The sequence below is a fragment of the Cricetulus griseus genome, chromosome 3 (genome assembly GCF_003668045.3).
Source record: "Cricetulus griseus strain 17A/GY chromosome 3, alternate assembly CriGri-PICRH-1.0, whole genome shotgun sequence".
Lineage (NCBI taxonomy): Eukaryota > Metazoa > Chordata > Mammalia > Rodentia > Cricetidae > Cricetulus > Cricetulus griseus.
This window is the reverse complement of record NC_048596.1, coordinates 124340038-124347345: the sequence shown is the minus strand read 5'-3', so window position 1 is coordinate 124347345 and position 7308 is coordinate 124340038. Positions and strand designations below refer to the sequence as shown.

At 41.9% G+C, this 7308-nt stretch overlaps 1 pseudogene; it reads left to right on the top strand.

Moving 5' to 3' along the window:
* Positions 1-1522: 1522 nt before the first annotated feature.
* LOC100755510 lies at positions 1523-2100 on the top strand (annotated as a pseudogene).
* Positions 2101-7308: the final 5208 nt, after the last annotated feature.

The following is a 7308-nucleotide window of genomic DNA, read 5'->3' as shown; positions in this document are numbered from 1 at the left end:
AAGAATCCCGTTCACAGGCCTCCAAATTTCATGGTAAAATACCTGGTAATACATTTAACCAGGCAAACAGGAGACATCTACAATGAAAACTTTGAGTCACCAAACTAAGAACTAAGGAAGACACTAAAAGATGGAAATACATCCCACTCTCACGTATTACAAAAATAAATTTTTGTAGATGTGGCGGTCCTACCAAAAGCAAGCTATTGACTCAATACAATTCCAATCAAAATCCCTATTCATTCTTCATGGACACAAAAATAGCAATCTGAAAATTTATAGAGAGCACAAAAGACCAAGAAGAACCAAGACAATCCTAATCAAAAAGGTAGTGAGAGAGGTGTCACTATATCTGATTTCAAGTTGTACTACAGAGTCACCAAACTTAAAACAGTATACTCTGGCATAAAAACAACCATATAGATAAACCAAATAGACTAGAGGACCTGACAGCAGATCCAAAAATAAAAATAAATGATTGGTAAAGGCTTTAAAAATTTCCAGGGGACTAGAGAGATGGCTCAGCAGTTAAGAGTACTTGCTGCTCTTGCTGAGGACCCAGATTCAATCCCCAGCACCCACACAACAGCTCACAACTGGCCATAACTCCAGTTCCAGGGGATCCCATACCCTTTTTCGCCTCTGTGGTACATAGACATACATGCAAACATGACACTCACATGCAGTTTTGTTTTTTCAAATTTACAACACCCTTAGCTATCAGAAAAACACAGATTAAAACTACTTTACGATTCTATCTCAGACCAGTCAGAAATGGTCCAGATCAAAAATATAGCTGACAACATTCTAGTGTGGGGAAAGATAGGCCCTTATGCCCTGTTGGGGATGTAAACTAGTGCAGCCACTTTAGAAATGGATCTGGTTGTCACTCAAAAAACTAGAAATGAATGGCCTTATGACTCAGCTCTCCTCATCTGGGCATGTGCTGAAAGGACTCTATATCCCAATGCAGAGACTTGCCCAGCCATGTTTGCTGCTCTATTAACAATAGCTAGGAAATAGCATCAACCCAGATGTCTATCAAAAGATGGATTAATCAGAAAAGTGTGGTACATATGCACAATGGGACTTTATTCCACTCTAAAGAAAAATGAAGTCATGAAAATTGCAGATAAATAAATGGGACTAGAAAGAATATATACTGAGTGAAGTAATTTGGTCCCAGAAAGACAAATGTTGCATGCTATCTCTCATGCAGGGATCTCAGCTTCAAATCGTCTGTTTTGCATGTTTAACTTGGAGCACACATGGAAGCCGGGAGACTAGAAAGAAACCATTGGTGGGAGCACTAAAGGAGGGGAAGTAGTGGGTCAGAAGTAAAATGGAAGTCAATGGATGGAATACCAGGGAAGGAAGGCTTAAGAAGAGAAGGGCAAGAAGATGTGTGAACTACAGGGTAGAAGAGAGGATTGACCAAAAATGGTTGTGTGAACTATGGAAACCTATTATCTTGCAACTCAAAAATATAATTGGAGCTCTCTTTACCCCATCTACTGCGAGAATGAAGACCATTCTCAGCAATCAGACTATCAACATTCCAGAAAATGTGGACATCACTCTGAAGGGGCACACAGTCATTGTGAAGGGCCCCAGAGGAACCCTCCAGAAGGACTTCAATCACATCAATGTAGAGTTGAGTCTCCTTGGGAAGAAGAAGAGGCTTCAGGTTGACAAATTGTGGGGTAACAGAAAGGAACTGGCCACTGTCCGAACCATCTGCAGTTATGTTCAGAACATGATCAAGGGAGTCACACTGGGCTTCCACTACAAGATGGGGTCTGTGTATGTTCACTTCCCCATCAACGTCGTTATTCAGGAGAACAGGTCTTTGTTTGAAATCCTAAATTGCTTGGATGAAAATACATCCGCAAGGTTCGGATGAGGACAGGTGTTGCTTGTTCTGTCTCTCAAGTTCAAAAGGATGAATTAATCCTTGAAGGAAATGATATTGAACTTGTTTCAAATTCAGCGGCTCTGATTCAGCAAGCCACAACAGTTTAAAAACAAAGATATCAGGAAGTTTTTGGATGGTATCTATGTATCTAAAAAGGGAACAGTGCAGCAGGCTGATGAGTAAGACCTAAGTTACCCAGTTCCAGAAACAAGATCCTGAATTTAAGTAAAATTTGGGGTGTCTTTTGGGACAATAAAAGACTTGTATTGAAAAAAATACAATTGGAGAGGATGATAGAACACATTGTTTTAAAGAAGAAGAATACTTAGAGGTAAAGATTTAAGGAGACCTAGGGGAGGAGGACGAGAAGGAGGAAGGGATAGAAAGTGTATTAAAAGGCCTATGGAAATCCACTAGTTAGTAAGCTAACTAGTCCAGAGACCCCTACATAAGCTACTGCCATTGCTCTTGGGTTACCCATCATAACTAAATGGTAAGATGGTATTGTTGACGACACAATACACTGGTTACCAGGCATAAAGAAGTCAACCTGGGATTGACTGGGAAGCCTCCCAGCTGGCTATCTAGCTTTCACGGTGCTAAAATGTTCTTTCCGGGCTGCTGGGGAGAAAGGATATCACTATCCTTAAAGCTAAAGTCTGGCTGGCTGTGATACTGATCTGCCCAGCAAGGTGCCCACTGCGCATCAGTAGTGTTACTATCATGGGGAAACTCACTGCAGTTAGACTGGATCTGAGGCCTGCACCCCAGGAGGGAATTCATACCTGGTACAGTGAAAAGCCCATGGCTGGGCAGTCAGAGGCCTTATTGGAGAACCTGCTCCTGTCCCTTTGCTGGATGGTAATGCTGTCACACTGCCTTCAAAATACTTCTTTGGGCCCATAGTCCTGAACTGCTCTCATCCCTGGTCAAGAACCTTCTTCTTCCTGCGGGCAGCAGTTAGTGCAGAGATTCATTAACGGCCAAAATGCTGAGCAGAAGTAATGTGAGTATTCGCCCCTAAATGAGACTTTTTTTTTAATCAATCCTCTGCCTCAGTAGACGTTCTGAAAGAGGAGACAGAAAGATCTGAGAACCAGAAGGCGGGGTAGAATCTATGAAATGTCATCCTCTGGATAATATAGCTGTTGCACTCTTGAACTCACACCTCCTGTGGTTACCTCCATAAGGTCAATTTTGTCAAAATCCCATCTTGGGTAAGGAAGGAACTCAAAAAGCCCTCCCCTAGCTGGGGAGCTACTGGCAGCTGACGGTGGCTAGGGGAGCGATAGCCATCTTCTTTAGGACTCTGGCCACTAGTAGGTTGCCCGTGCTCTAATGGATGATGGCACGCCCATGCATATACAGGCAGCTCTGCATGAATGCAGTGGGACATAGAAACAAAATAAATAACATGTTGTCTTAATCACTATTCTATTACTGTGAAGAGACGCCATGACCAAGGCAACTCTTATAAAAGAAAGCATTTAGTTTGGGGCTAGCTTATAGTTTCAGAGGCTTAGTCCATTATCACCATGGCAGGGAGCATAGCAGTATGCAGGCAGGCATGGCACTGGAGAGGTAGCTACAGCTGCATCCTTATCTGCAAGGAGGAACAGAGAGACACTGGACCTGGTGTGAGCTTTTAGAACATCAAAGCCCATGCCCAGTGACACATCCTCCAACAAGGCCACACCTCCTAATCATTCTAATCTTTGTAAATGGTTCCAGCTCCTGGTGTCTAAGCATTCAAATATATGAGTCTATGCAGGCCACTCTTATTCAAACTACCACAAATGTTGTGTTGGGAGGGGACCTGGGGGGGATAGGAAAAGGTAAGCAAGGCTAGATAGGATCATGAATCATCACAGAATGATGATGTACCAAATTTTCAAATAATGAAGTTTTTACATGTTGGGGAAAGAAATGGAGCTTAAAGGATTAAGATTTGAATGCCAGGTATATCTCATACTTAGTAGGATTCCACAACTTTATGTCAGAGGCTGAACACCACACTGAATAAGATCAAGTTGTTCAAATTCCAGTTCCATCACTCAGTCTGGAGCCTCAGGAGCCCACCCCACTTGCAGTCCCAACCTTCTCATCTATTTAGTGAAACTGATGCTAGGACCTAGACTGTGAGTGTGTGTGTGTGTGTGTGTGTGTGTGTGTGTGTGTGTGTGTGTATATATATATATATATATATATATATATATATATATATATATATATATTCTGTGTGTGTATCCATGTCATATCCCTGTGTCTGTGTGTATATTGTGTTTCTGTATGTGTGTGCATCTGTCTGGGTCTGTGTGTGTGACCATGTGCATGTGTCTGTGTGTGCTTGTATCTATGTCTATGTTGTGTATGTGTATGTGTCTCTGTGTGTGCTTATATCTGTGTCTGTGAGGTGTGTGTGTGTGTGTGTGTGTGTGTGTGTGTGTGTGTGTGTGTGTGTGTACCATACATCAACTTCAGCTGTCTTTCCTTGACTCCATTCACGTTTTTCTCAGAGAGTCTCTCACTAGCCTGAAACTAGTCAAGTAGACCAGGCTATGTGGACAGTGAGCCCCAGGAGCCCTCTTCTCTTTGCTTCTGCAGTGGTGGGATTACAAGCATGCACCAACATACCCTGCTTCCCTGCTTTTTTTGCCCAGGTTCTAGAGTGTAGAAATCAAGTCCTCATGTCTATAAGGCAAACTCTTTTCCAACTCAGATATCTCCTCAGCCCTATCACCAAGCATTGAAAGAAGACAAATGCTAGATTACCTTCAACCAAGCAGTCAGCCCCAGGGATAGTCTGACTTTCTGTCTTCCTTCCTTCCTTCTTCCCTTCCTTCCTTCTTTCCTTCCTTCCTTCCTTCCTCCCTCTCTCCCTTCCTCCCTTCTTTCCTTCATTTCTATGTTTCTTTTTAAGGCATGCTGTTTCTATACCTTAGAAATAAATGAAGGGAATTCGAAGACATCTGTTTCATTCACATCACACGGATCAGACGTGGTGAGGAGATTCAGGGCAAGATAAATCAGTCAATAGCCAATTTTAAGTAGCAATTCCCAAGTCTATTTCCAAACACAGAACAGTACCTGGCTGCAAGGGGAACTTAAGTAGAAAAGTCAAAAACACCATTTAAAAAATAAGCACAGAGGGGTTTGACCTGGGAAAGCAATTTGTCTCCACTGCCACTGTTAGAAAAAGAAGTCATATATCAGATCTGTTGATAAAGAGAAAGCAGCAGGGAGAGATGAACATGTTTCAGATAGCACAGCATATATTGTTAACACTGAACAAACCAAAATGTGCAACTAGAGAGATGAAGGGCAGCAGAGATGGGGCTAGTGCCTGGAACACGCACAAGTGTGTGCCTCTCACACTCCTGCCACTAAGAACAACTGTCTCGCAAGGAGTGTTTGGCTTATCTCAGTTAATCCCTGGGTAATCTGTCCACCCACTGAAACGTAACATGGTGCCCCTGTGTGACTACCCTGAACTCTCTGGCTCTAAGTCCAAAAGTCCATAAACCACAACAAATCACCCTTAAGTTTCCAATTCTGTGAGAATTTAACTTTTCCAAGGAGCGACCTACAAAATTCCAACAAAAAATGCCATCTTGCATCTTCTGGCTGTGGCATAAAGAGTTGGCATAATCCCAGAAATGCCATGAGCAAAAATACCTGTGAAGTCGAATGGCACTAACAAGGGAAAGAGACAATAGAGAGGCCCTGAGAGGAGGAACAAAAGGGGGTGGAAGCTTCTGGATGCAATGTAGAGGGTCTTAAACATACCCTGGGAGCCTGTCAATTGTCTATCATTAGACAGAATCATTCTTGTTTTAATTATATTTCCTTTCTCAGATACATAATCGGTTCTATCGTTGTGGCTAAAAGAGATTCAAAACCTCATTAAAATTTAACTCTTAGCAACAAAATGCCAGAAATAAGGGGTAAGTTTATTTTTTAACAGACACTAATATAGTATGTCTTCATTCTTGGATTCTATGGCCATCTTTGAACATTTCAAAACGGAACTGTTGAAGGAAGTATGTTGGGTCAAGACAGCCATATTGACCTCTTAGTAAGTGGAAATACGACAGAGATGAAGCCTCTGGTGCCTGAAAATGGTCAGGAACTTAATTCTGAGAAGGGACATACAACATCTTTGCTGTGGATTGAAAATGCCTTTGCTGTTTGGCTGTAGTTGGTGCTGTCCTTGGAGTAATGTGTATAATATTTATGTCCTTGCTTTAACATTGACCAACTCTATGTCCATACGAAAGCCAGTTAACCTCCCTGCACCTAGAATAATTAAACCTGGAATAACAATTCAGACTGTACAAAGTTGTTGTGAATATTCAATGAGGATTTATGCCAAAATGCTTGGATAACCATAAATCAGCATAGAAAATTAAAATGATACTATTATTTTGCATAAATTAATTTTATTATGCTGCATAAATAATAGTATGCAAAGAAGGCCAATGCAGTGCCTTCGTTTTAAATGTCAAGGACAGTGGCTTGCTTTATTGTTGATGTAGAGCACATCTTTTAGTGTCCTGGAAGTAGGTTCTGTAGATTTCACCCGAGTTTCAACTCCAGCTCAATGACATTGGTAAGGCCACTGAAATTTCTTCATCGGTCAAATAAAAAGGTGGGAGTAGGACCAGCTAATCTCTAAGACCCTTTTCATTATGGCTTTGTAGGATTCTCTAGTCCCATAAAGCATATTTATGGCAAAATGTCATTTTTCCATTTGTTTGGCTTTTTTTTTTTTTTTTCAGTTCTGCCCTGAGAGTACCTTAAGCTTGGAGGTTTGCCAAGCCCAGAGGATGAGAAAGGAAGAGTTCTGGAAGGTGAAAGCAGCCTGGCAGGGAGAGCACTGACTCACTTCTGCTGCCACTCTGGAGCAGCTGGACTAACCTCTCCATTTATGCTGAATTTAAAGGAGCCCAGTGGTTTAGGAGACAAGTACATGATAAAGAGTTAGAAGCGTTGTTCACAAGGGGGATCTGTTCAAAAAGAAAAGAGAGATGGTGTGTTGGTGGGTACACAGGTCAGGTGACACAGGTGGAACAGCAGTTGTATGGGGTGATTTGGATATTTCAACTGAACATTTGGGCAAGGGTATCAGGATGGTGAGTGTGTGTGTGTGTGTGTGTGTGTGTGTCTGTGTCTGTCTGTGTGTATACATGTATGCATGTGTATATGTGTGTGTGTCTCTCTGTGTGTATGTACATATGTGTGTGTACATGTATGCATGTGTATATGTGTATGTCTGTCTGTGTCTCTGTGTGAATGTTTGTATATGTGTGTGCACATTCATGCATGCATGTGTATATGTGTGTGTGTCTGTGTCTCTGTGTGTGTATGTTTGTGTATGTGTGTGTACATGTATG